The sequence below is a fragment of the Nelumbo nucifera genome, chromosome 7, assembly GCF_055504915.1.
Source record: "Nelumbo nucifera cultivar China Antique chromosome 7, China Antique-T2T, whole genome shotgun sequence".
In the NCBI taxonomy this organism is placed as follows: domain Eukaryota; kingdom Viridiplantae; phylum Streptophyta; class Magnoliopsida; order Proteales; family Nelumbonaceae; genus Nelumbo; species Nelumbo nucifera.
In genome coordinates, this window is record NC_142655.1 from 57909258 (window position 1) to 57922599 (window position 13342).

Here is a 13342-nt window from a genome sequence, read left to right on the forward strand (position 1 = left end):
ATTTTGAAAGTTTAGGTATTGAATTATCGCACTTTAAAGTTCGGGGACCAAAGTGGCAGTAGGCCCAAAGTGCAGGGTACTAATTGGGAATTTTCCCATATATATAATTCCAAAACTTAAAAAAAAAGAAATTATTTTAGAGAAAATTTCAGTTTATATATGGATATGGTTGATTATCCATAGCTCTGCAACATAATTAATTTTAGAGGTAAATCACATCAAAAACATAAAACTTTCATTTTTTTTTGTATTTTTCATTATTCTAAAATTTCTTCAAATATTCACAAGGATCTACTTTAGCAACAAAATATGTGCGATTTTTAACACAAGGGAAGCCGGTCAACATGCATAAAAATGTTTCTAAGCAACCAAGTGAAAGGAAACACAAAAATATTACATGATATTGTAAAAACAAAATTGACAAAATATACCTATTTTTTCTCTTTTTGCAGCAACTTGGAATGAAAGGAATGATTCTGGAGAGTTTGGGAAAGGAAGAAGGTTTCTAAAGTGTGTTTAGAAGCCTTCTTTCGAAGGGTTTTTAAATTTGTCACCACAAACACAATAAATTGTAGCATATCGGTTGATACAATATGGTACCAATAAGCATACAATACAATGACTATGAATAGTACATACGATTTAGTATCATTTCCCGTGCTAGGTAGTCAAAGATAAAATATGTATTGGTCGATAAGGGTTGACACATTGCAAAATTTTGAACCTTGGGTGGTGTGGCAAAGGATGAGTGTATCAGTAGAGAGGGGCTAGAGTTGGTGGTAGAGGAGTTGGCAAGAGGGGAGAAGGTGGTCTAGGACCTAGAAAGATGGAAGTGTGAAGTGGAGCATGGACCTTTTGAGGAGAAAATGTCTCAAGATGCTCATTGCTCTACTTTGCCTCCTTCTTGTGGATGTCAATATGTAAACAAGACACAACAATAGGCATATGGGTGCATGATTTGAAAAAGTCATTTTGGTTTATTATGTAACAAGATAACTAGTTATGATACATAATGTATGGAAAGTAGGGTTATACATGGGTCAGTTTGATCCTGTTGTATAGAATTTTTTCAATAGAATTGAACATCTCGGGTTGACTATTATGCTAATCGTAACCGACCTAAAAATTACAAAAACTTACATTTCATAGTAATTATTGAATGTCCGGTTTGGTCGGTTTAAACCAAACTGAGATTTCTTTTTTTTTTTCTCTAATTGATTCTTTCATTCATTTACTTTTGCATTTCTCTCGAGACTCTTGACTCCCAATGAAATGATTGATGATAGATTTGTCTTGAAAGAAAAGCTCTTGTTTAGATTCTATTCTAATGGTAGAGTTAAAATCTGTTTGAAAATAACTTTCATAAGTAATAAAAAATCTTTATTTGATTAATTGATATTTTATTTTGAAAATCAAATCATAAAGCAACAAAATTACTAATAAAAATAAAAGAAATGATATTAGAAAAGTCCGATTGATGTTTAATAATAGATAGTATTTAATGAATAGTTCACAGTTGTACTATGTCTACGAGTAGGAGCTATACCTTAGTGCATGGGCTAGAATTAGGTTTACATTTTTTGTCTTAGGTTAGAAAAGAGTATTTATATTTTTGAATTTTCACTGGGCTTTGAGAAGTGGGAAAGTGGGACATGACTAGATGAGAGAGGGAGACTATCTTTCATTTTAATGAGGTACACAAAGTAACATTCTACATTGATATGTCCTCAGTTTAGGTTGGTTTTACTCGGTTTACAAATTCATTACCAAAATTTGAACTAATCAATTGGTTTATATATAATTCAAAACTGAAACCGACCACCATCGGTTCGAGCCGGTCCAATTTGAAAAATTTTCAATATTTTGTGAATAGCCTTAATGGAAATTCTGAAATTTGGATATATAGCTTTTACAAATTATGAATTCATGATTGTTTATATCAATTTGTAGAAATTGATATAAACAAATATTTGCCGCTATAAATTTATTACTTTGTGTATCCCATTAAAATTTATTAACTTTCAGAACTTCCATTAAGGCTATAAATTTATTAACTTTTATCACGACAAATATTATCGTCATTATACATAGAATATATGCCGCAAAATTGTTTATAGCAGAGGTCATACTCGCCGCTATATGTAAAATATATGCCACAGATTAATTTATAATAATAAATATAACCACAGCTATATGTAACATATAAGCCACAAATTAATTTATAGCGGCAAATTAGTTTATAGTGGAGGATATAACCACCAATGTATCTTTTAGATTGACGAAGCATTACATTTATTGGCAGTTACAAACGTCGTTATATCATATATATTTATTGTGATTTTGGTCTATAGTGGCAGATAAGCTGCTATCACTTAATATAACAACAAATGTCATATTTTTAGTAACACATATTTCGACTGCTAATGTTTTAAAAATCCAACTTGGAAACCGAACCATTTTTGCCTCTGAGTTACGGGTCACCAGTTCATCCAACCAGGTTAAATGGCTCAGACCATGCCACGGTAGTGCATATATGTATTAAGTATATATATTTATATACATATACGTATATGTGTGTATCTATGTATATATGTGTATAAATATATATTTGAACAATAAATATGTTATATGTATTATTTTGTATTTAATTTATGTTTTTTAATTCATGTTTTAATTTTTATTAATAAAAAATATTAAAAATTGCAATTTGAGGCCAAAAAAGGGATTTTTTTCACAAAAATAGCAGGGCAAGGCACCTATGGCTCCTTGGGATGCATAGATCTCAAAAATTTACCCAAAATAAAAAAAAGGACCCCAATTGGACATCGAAGTGCAAAGTTTTGGCCTCAGAAAGTTTTGCATGCATTGAGTGCAACCTACGACCCGGTCACCGAGTCGAACGGGTCGATGGTTGAACTAGCTGGGTTGAACAGTTATTAACCAAGTCATGGCTTTTGACTGTCTTGTGGGTCTTGACCAAACCAAACCTGGAATCCTGGCCAGGTGACGATTCGAACGGTTCAACCGGTTTGGTCAACAATGGGTTGAAAATATTATAGCAACGGATGATTTTATTCATCACAAATTCTTTTACCGATGTAACTTGTAGCAACAGAAGTATAACCGACGTTAAAACACCACTAAACACCTATAGCAATGGATATATGCCACTATAGATCAGTTTTCTTATAGTAAACAGTGTTGTCCATTCATTTCTTTTGAATTAAGAGCAATTATATGGAAGATTACCTACTTTGTCACCTTGCATGGCATTTAAAGAATATGGATTGACATCAACTCCTTGTCATATGTGGGATCTAATACATAATTTTCAAAGATCTATCTAGTATTGATATCCATCCTCTAAAAAGAACAAAAGTGTCTAGTATTGATATTCATAGTATCTCTGAAAAAATGATCTCACCATTATAATGTATATTAGCAGTTTCTTGGTGCATGTTAGGGGATCTGTCTGGCAATGATCTCTGCAACTCTAGAGGTAACCACTCATTTAACAGGAAAGACCTACCACTAGGGAAAAAACTCGGTCTCAATAAGCAGCAAATAAATTGAATATGCAGTTAACTTATACTGTCATGGACACAAAAAACCTATGGTATCTATCATAACTCAAAATTATTAAATCGGTAGAGAGTAGTTAAAACAATTAAAATGCACAGAATTTCTTTGAGAAACATTAAAACAAACCACCATTTTAGTTTAAAGGCTTTATTCCAGTCTTTACTTTATTATAACATCAATATTATAGAAGAATACAAAAAATTGAATATGCAGCTCATTTTACCTTTGTAAATAAATTGTCTTCCCAGTTCAATTCATTCAAAAGAATGAAAATAAAAATGAGAAATAAAATTCTTTTCTACCTCCCATCTTAACAAGCTCATACCACACTAAAGTTGATTTTTGTTACCATCCACAATTCTACATAGACTAATACCCTTCATTTTAAGGATGATTGGTTTTCACTATCTTTGAATAAATAATACACTCTTGGAAAATAACTTGACTAGCCAAAATGAGGGTGACAAAAAATGCTCTGTCAGGTAATAGACCTGATAATGTTTTTATTTTGAGTTATCTAATAAACATGATAACGTTAATCTGTAATCTATTAAACAAACTGAACAATGTTGCTAGTTGACTGCAAAAGCAATATCAGGTAATAGACCTTGAATCCCCACACCATTCCAACATGCTATTTTATCGGACAACGCTGACAATATGTCATATCACCACGGACAGGCTTCCTCTGGACCATGCCAATGACTTGCATAGAATGATCTTCAAAAAAATTCCAAATGCAACTCCATTTACACAAATCAAAACTAGTTCCTAATCTATTTAAGTTTTCCATTTATGTAAAGTAGAATGAAAGCCAAGTATGTAGAAATTTGGCATAAAATAAAGTAACAGATATAACTATTAAAAAAAGAATGAAAACTATCAATTTCATACACATTAAAGTCCACATGCTTGATTCACTTGGATACCAATGTTTGAAAATTCTCTATCTGATTTACTTGCAAGAGGAAATGCAATTGTGCAAACAGACAAGACTTGTATTGAGGATCATATCCCCTGATCTGTTTAATTGTTGTATGAGAAAGCACTAACAAGACTTTCAGATGAGCAATAATGGGGCTGGCTCTTCTTTGGAGAGACCTTATGCCCAAGCATTAAGTGAGAACCCAAACTGAGACCAATAATATTGCATCCCATTAAACCTAAATCTTCAAGAACAGAAATTGTCGCATTCATGACATTTACCTTCTCCCCAACCAAAAGTCTTCCATATTTCTTTTTGGTCCCTTCAATCTTCAACATGTGTGTTAAGTAGTCCTATGTCATTGATAAAACTAACCTCACAAATCAGAGCTTTGAACTCCAAATAAGTATATCTATAATCTGTTATAATCCACAACAGTTCCAAATCCTCCATTACCATCATTAGTGATTGATGCTCCAAAACATTCATCCACGGAACCATGAAGTTAGCACATATACAATGGTAAGCACTCTTTATGTAGACTAAAATGTCTAGAGAAAGCTAATGGTGAAGTTGTGGAGGCATCCGCACCCACAAGACACACAAAGAAGGATGACATAATAGCATTACACATGTACATTTTACAAGATAAACTATTGGGATCTCCTATAAAAGAACAGATACAGTAACTTCAGAATTTGTTCACACAGAAGAGAGAAAAGGGAAGAAAAAAGGATAAAAAAATACAAAAGCAACTTGAATTCATCCACTAAATTATCAGTTCATCTGGGAATTTGGAACAACTCACACTAACGACCGCGCTATTTCAGAGATTTCTCCACTCTCCTCGCATCAGTTATTATGCATCAGATCCTCAATCAGGCGTCCTAATGAAACAAATGAAGATCCACCTTCCACCAAAACCGCTCTACTCTTCTCCCCCATCTCCCTAACCCTTGTCCTCACTTCACTATCAGCGGCCATCAGAGACCTCATACCTCTCTCCACCTCCTCTGCACTCGCCAGATCCACACCGTTCCGGTACTCCAACCTTAACTCCACCGCCAACCCCAATTCCTTTACCAACTGAAACGCGTTTAAATGTTGCTCCGCATAGAGGGGCCATGTCGCCAGCGGTACACCATACCACAGACTCTCCAGTGTCGAGTTCCATCCACAGTGAGATACAAACCCTCCGATGGCTGGGTGGGCCAGGACCTTCACCTGCGGGACCCACCCACAGATGAATCCCCTTCCCTCCGTTCTTTCCAAGAAACCATCAGGCAAAACTTCCTTCGGATTTGGATAAGCATTAGGCATGGGCATCCCCACCCTGGCTTGACGTAGAGACCACAAGAACCGGTAACCACTTCGCTCAAGGCCAATGGCTATCTCTTTTACCTGGGCTTCATCAAAGCCGCCCATGCTGCCAAAGCACAGGAGCACCACCGACGACGGAGGCTGGTCGTCGAGCCATTTCATGATCTCGCTGTATTGGGTGCGGGTGTGGTCGGACAACGAGTGCGACAGACCCTCGAGTTGAACCAACGGCCCAACCGGGTAAATCGCTGGTGTTTGACCATCAGACAGCGAGTTAACGGCATGGGATTCAAACTCTGCAAATGTGTTAATTATGATGCCCTTCACCTCCTTGAACCTGCGACCGTGATAGACGAACCATGTATAGCCATGTTCCTTCCTGTTCCACAAGGGCTTAGGCAAGGAGAACGGAGGAACTGGGTTGACAAAGTTTGGGAATTTTAGCTCAGTCTCCGCGTCCTTTAACTCGGTGCCAGTGGGAATCTGAGTATCGAGTGTTGGAAGGTGGAGCATAAGACCGAGCAGCCCTGCGCCAGAAGTGAAGAACAAGTACGAAGGGATTCCGAACTCATTGGCTACATCGATCATGGAGGTGCAGAAGAGATCAATCACCATCCCAGCGACTCGAACCGTGTGAGCACCAGAACCGGGCGACATAAGTTGGGTGAGAGCGTGCCTAACGTGTGGTTTGTAACTTTCAACGAAGAGAGATATGAACCCTTCTGGACCATTATAAACTTCCGGCGACGGGGGATCGACCTGAGGCAGACCAATGAAACGGATGCTAGGGTTGGAGGCAGCAAGGGATTCAACATAAGGGTCAACACCGTAAAAAGACGGTGGCCTCATACACAGGACGGTGATGGAGAGGCGATCATCTCGATGGATAAGTCGCTTTGCAAGCTCAACCGACGAGAACAGGTGACCAACTCCATATATCGGAACGAACACGACCTCCGTTTTCTCCATCGCTTCTCGCTCTTCTTTGTTTTGCAATCCGTTGTGGTCGCAGCTGCTTATACCTTTTTATCTTCCACAAACCTGAAAACGAAGTGCAGCTGTTGATCTTCCACAGATAGACAAATCACACAATTTGGAGTGCGACGACAACCTTTATGCTTGGCTGTTGTCATTCATTCATAGACCGGATCTGCTTTTCACTCCTAGCGCCTCACAGGCGCATCCTACCATGCACATCCTAACATGAACGACGGATGTGGCTGTGAGGCGACCATTTGTGAGGAGCACATCCCGGCTCATTCAGTAATTACTTTTAAATTATTTACTTATTATTTTGTATTGACCAACTAGGCGACCAGAAGAAAATAATGTTAGATAAGTTCAAACGCCGGGCTGCGTGCTCTGCTTTTTGCGAATTGGGATTTTCTGCCAACAAGATACGTTCCAACGCTCTACCACCATCATCTCACACAATAGATCTCGTAGCGGGTCCCGTAAAGTTGGTAGAGGGTTGGAATGTATATTATTGGTAGGTGATCCGGTCTCGCTTTAATCAAGATTCGCTAGTCAGAGCGATTAATGCGAATGTGGAGGAGGTTCTAAAATCGGAACGTACACGGGAACCGTTATGGGTCGGTTCCCGGGTTGAATGGTCTGATCTTTTGGTTCTAGATAATTTGTTCTGACAAAAATTTAAAAAATTAAAAATAAAAAATAAACCACTTGGGTCAGCGGTTTATTGATCAAATCAACGGTTTTTGTCAAAAAATGGTTTTATAGTGAAATGGAATCGATCTGATGACCAATTTCTGATTTTTTTGGTCTAACCATCCGGTCCGGTCCAGTTATAAAAACACTGATTGAAATGAATGGAGGGGGAAGGTTTGTTGTGGATGGAGCCCACCTAGGTGAGTTCACATTTGTGCCCCACATGCACATCTCAGCGTGCATTGGGAACATCTCCCAAATCACATCTCCCGTGTATTGGGAACATTCCCAATACAATGTTGGGATGTGCTGTGGGGCACCCTTTGTGAGGAGCAAATGCGAATTCTACCCAGGCAATCACACGTGGAACAAGAAAAGGAGACGTTAAATTGCACATTAGTGCCCGATAATTTGATAGTCGAATTTCAAAACGTGTCAATAATGTATTTAAACTCCCAAAACATCCCAATATAGTCCTTGTGGTTAGTATTTCATCCCTTATTTATGACATGTGTGACTTAAAACTTAAAATAAGACATTATTGATCATCTTTTTCCTCAAAAGTCAAGATTGAACCAAAGAATGATAAACAATCCATTTGGATTTGAGTATTTTGGATGGTCGAGTAATTAATGATTTTGGACTAAATTGGGATGTTTTGGGAATTCACGTATCGGATTGACAGTAGGTATCAGAGTAAGAATGGATCAATTACAAGATACTAATGTGTAATTTACCAAAAAAAGAAAAACATAGACAAAGACAGACAAGGGATGTAAACGGATAGAATCATGATCCAATTCAAATTTTAATCTGATCCTATTTTCTCTGATGGTGAGCTTTTTTGGATTGGATCCAAAAATAGGATTCCTTTAAAAATTGGATCAATTGGAACAATCCCTATTTGATATATACTACATATATTGTATTTTTATTATTTGAAAATTTTAATATTATTTTTTCTGTTTTATAAAAAATATATATATCCCAATTTTGTTTAAAATATATATGATAAAAAATCGTTGAAAAAATGCTTATGTTGTTTTTCTTCGTATAAATTGTTTTGTTTTTCTTTCTTACCTATGGGTAATTAAATCAGATTGGGTTATATCGACATCTTAATGAATTTGAATTCATATTAATCTTTCTAAGTTACGGATCATTAGAACAGATCAAATATTGGGTTTACATTATTGGACCAGATTTGGATATACCCAACAATCTCAACTAATAAGTTACCTGAAAACATAGATCAGATTGAGGACAATTTAAGTTACGGATCATTAGAACAGATCAAATATTGGGTTTACATTATTGGATCAGATTTAGATATATCCAACAATCTCAACTAATAAGTTACCTGAAAACATAGATCAGATTGAGGACAATTTAGGGATCAAATTTGTGAAGATGAAATCTAAATAAGGAACAACACCTTGGCAAGGGAGCTACTATTTGAAGTTATGGCCTTTAGGAGTTTGTACATTTATTTAGTATGCAATCCATGACCAAGTGACTAGGTTGAATGTGGAAATGGTTCAAATACTTGAATCAAACAGTTTTGACTAGGTAAACAATTTTTAGAAAAATTGGACCTTGAATCATGGCTTGGTGATAATTTGAATAGTTTGACTAATGGGTTAATGACAGGTTCAAAACATTGGCTTTTATTGATGAGATCTCCATCTATATTGATTTTTAAGAGATTTCCTGTAAGAGTTTATGCTACTTGGTTTCAAAACTAAGCATCGTTTGTGATTTCATTACCATTATCTCTAGTTTCTCTTGAGTCACCTTGGCCACCTACTATGTTGGTGCCTTGAATTCAAGTTGACCTGCTCCATGACCCCTCCCACCCTAAATAAAGCGAAAAAATAAAAGGAAATTTTTCATAATGGCCTGTGGTAGAGGCAAGGGGACCTGACCAATTGTCCTATTATTCATACACACACACAGATGATTTCTCCTTTTAAGTCTGTGTTCCATGTTTCTATATTTGATTTTAATCTTTTGCATAATCCAAATTACTAAGAACTTGAATTGTAGTATATTCTTTTTCCGTACTCATTGTATTTTTTAGGACAAAATCACAAGGAAAATGATTAGGAGGAGTCATGGAGTTGAGGGCCTTTTTCTTTTGATGTAGATATCAATTCAGCTCTATAGTCATCTGCTTCCAATGGTTGTGAGGACAAAGAGACTAACTGGGGTGCATTTGTAGCATGTTAAACTAGGTCATGTCTTTTTCTTTGTTAAAAGAGTTGTTTCTATAATTGTTTTAATCAATTTTGAGTTAAAATTTAGTTTGCGAATGTCTATGAGATGTCAAAACAATGTAGAACCACATATCCCATTTTAGGTAATGAAATTTGCGTTTTTTTTTATGTTTAGGACTCTTTACCCCTTGTTTCTATAAATGGTCATTATTCCAGATGTAGATAAATACATTTGTTAAAAATAGTATATAAGTACCAAGAAACACCAATGGTATTCTATAATATAACTAAAACTCAATTTGGCAAACAAAAAATAATATAATTAATTTTGCTTAGACAATATAGTAGAATACTTTTAAGTTCCTTAAATGTGTTTTGAGAATAAGCTAGTGTTTTACATTAGTCTTCTTGTGCTCGTACTCCTAAATGGGGTTTCTAAGCTCTAGAATAAACATTTTGTGGGAGACTACTCAGGCATTGTTATTACAACGTCAAATGCCCAAGAGTTTTTGGTTTTAGGCAGTTCTTATAGCCTCCTTTTTAACAAATTGAATGCCATCTAGTGCATTGGCCATGATAACCTCATACTTTATCTTGTGTCATACACAAGATGACTTTCCCTTGCCTAAAGTCTTTGGATGTGTCCATTTCATACATGTTAAGAATCCTAAATAAACAAATTAGATCCTAGACTTATTTGTAGTGTTTTTGTTGTAATAATAGTAAAGAGAGCAGATGGAATTTATCGATAATCGCTTTCCAAATCAAAGTTGCAGTGATGTGAAGTTGTTGCAGGAACTCGAAACTGAGAATTACAAGAAGATGGGGGGATGAGTCTCGTATTTGCCCCCTATGGTGTAGCTAGGTGATCGCAAACCGGTCGCTAAGATAAAACAGCCCACAGGCCACTGGTAGGCGTGCACTCGCTTACCAGACCTCCACGAACCACTGAAGATTGTTGCTCAGATTTCTCAGAGAAAACAAGAATGTTGAAAAATGGTGTGTGTGTGTGTGTGTGTGTGTGTAGACTGTGTCGGCCAACACTCTTTTTATAGAGTGCTCTCATACCCAAATGGACACAAACATGTCCTTTTAGACAAGAGACTCTTCAGAACAGTGCACCTATCCAAAGAGACACAAGGAGGAAGAAGAGACACAAGAAGAAAATGTTTTAATTTGAAATTAAATTCAAAATTGAAAAGACTCAATTTAAAAAAGAAAAGGTGTAATTCGGTTAGACCAAAAAGATTCGATGCAACGTGCATACACGCGCCCTCGCCCCCGCCCCCACCCCGACTCGGCTTGGCGCACACATGTGAAAAGCACCCCCAACCCCCCCCCCCCCCCTCACATGCATAGAATATCTATAATCCTCTCCTCCTATGGGTCCCAACCCATAGAGGGAGCAAAACTACAAATATACTCCACTCCCACTCCTTTCTCAAGTAGTGTGGGACAAGGAGTCATTCAATGGAGGAAAGGACAAAAAACAAGAGAGGGAGGAGAGAGATTCTTGTAAATTTGAATTTCCCTCCAACAATCCCCCACAAAAATTCAAAATTACAAGATCGAACAATCTAAGCAACGCAGTGAGAAAAGTATTCATGGTGATGTCTTTTGGACTTCAATCAACACTTAGGTATGACAGGCTATGTTACAAAGTACAGGTGGAGTTAGACTCCTTCAACCTTTCCTCCTTGTCGTAACTATCTAACCGGCCAACAAACTCAACTCACTAATTCTTTAGTGGTTCTTTTGTTTTGGAACATTTCAGCCTTGTTTCCCTCTTGGAATCATGAGTGTTTTCGAGAGTCAGCCCTAAATCTCTCTTAGAAGCGGCTACACTTCACACTCACTTAGGTCAGTTATTAGTGTGCACTACTCACACTGTTCTTTCCTAAGTCATCTAGTGATTTCCTAAGTCACTTAGGTCAGTTATTAGTGTGCACTCCTCAATCTGCAGTGAGAACTATCTTACCTCGGCATCTAAAATGGGACACAAATGATAGTGCTTTCCTAAGTCATCTAGTGATTCGTTTTTACCCATTCAACCTAATTCCAAGGATCTCCTTTCACATAGGTTGGGTGTCCATCACTAATGACTTTGTAACGGGCTTCAGTTCCATTCCTACCGATGCCTCATAAACCACTTTAGAAGTTTGTGATTTGGTTAACAAATCTACAAGGTTCTTTTCAGACCTTACAAAATCCAGAGTGATTGTACCTTCACTGAGGTATTCTCTTACCAAGTTATGCCTTAAGCAGATGTGCCTTCTTTTACCGTTGTACGTCTGATTCTTGGCTATGGCTATTACTGCTTGGCTATCCCAATGGAGAGATATGGACAGAACCGGTCGTGGCCAAAGTGGTATATCTTCCAGCAAGTTCCTTAGCCACTCTGCCTTGGACCACGCCAATTCTAGTGCAATGAACTCAGCCTCCATTGTTGAACTTGTTTTGCATGATTGCTTTACCAATTTCCACGATACTGTTCCTCCACCTAGAATAAACACATATCCACTGGTGGAAGTACTATCCTTAGAATCTGAAATCAAATTCGCATCAGTAAAGCCTTCTAAAACATGAGGAAAACCTGAGTAATGTAAACCAAAGTTTATGGTTCCTTTTAAATATTTTAATAATTTACTAAAGCTTCCCAATGTTCATTTCCGGGATTATGAGTATGCTGACTTAATTTTCCTACAACTATAGTTATGCCTGGTCTTGTACAGTTCATTAAGTAAGATACAGATCTAAATATACTTGCATACTTCTTTTGTGAAACAGGTTCTCCTACATGTTTTTTTAAGTGAATACTACAGTCAAGAAGTGTTTTAATTGGTTTACAATCATAGTGTCCAAATTTCCTAAGAATAGTCTCTACATAATGTGATTGGAAGAGAATAAAGTTTCCTTGTTCTTTATGGATTTTAATCCCTAAGATTACATAGCCTCACCTAAGTCCTTGGTATCAAATTTGTACATTAGAAATTGTTTCGTTTCTTTTACTACCTCTAGACTAGTTCTCATTATTAGCATATCATCAATATATAGACTGATCACGACTCCTGTTTTATTTTCAAATTTTCTTTAGACACATCTATCAAAATCATTTATGCTATATCCATTATTTACTAACACATTATCAAATTTTTCATGCCATTGTTTGGGAGCTTGTTTTAAGCATTACAAAGACTTAATTAAGTTACAAACTTTATTTTATTGTCTTGGCATTATGAAGCCTTCAGGTTGTTTAATGTAAATTTTTTCCTCTAATTAAGAAAGTTGTTTTCATATCCATTTGATAAACTACCAGCTTATAAATCGATGCTATAGCAAACAAAACCCTGATTGTTGTTAACCTTGCAACCAAGGAGTAGGTGTCAAAGAAGTCTATATCTTTCATTTGTCTAAACCCCTTCGCAACTAACCTGGCCTTGAATTTAACTGTTGTGCCATCTGGTTTTATTTTTTTCTTAAAAATCCACTTAGAATCTAGTGTTTTAGTTCCAGGTGAGATCTACAAGTTCCCAAATGTGATTAGTGACTAAAGAGTTTATTTCACTTTTTATGACTTCTTTCCAAAATACTGCATCAGGTAAAGTTACAGCTTCCTGATAGGTTATTAGGT

At 36.5% G+C, this 13342-nt stretch overlaps 1 pseudogene across 2 annotated transcripts; it reads right to left on the minus strand.

Moving 5' to 3' along the window:
- Positions 1-3278: 3278 nt before the first annotated feature.
- Positions 3279-7041, minus strand: LOC104599739 (UDP-glycosyltransferase 71K1 pseudogene; annotated as a pseudogene). Of its 2 annotated transcripts, none has more exons than XR_016078325.1 (2): positions 5316-7041; positions 3279-3531 (listed from the first exon to the last, which is right to left on the minus strand). The product of XR_016078325.1 is annotated as a UDP-glycosyltransferase 71K1 pseudogene, transcript variant X1 (transcript). The 2 variants fall into 2 exon arrangements; XR_016078326.1 differs by lacking the exon at positions 3279-3531 and adding an exon at positions 3961-4302.
- Between the last annotated feature and the right edge of the window lie 6301 nt (positions 7042-13342).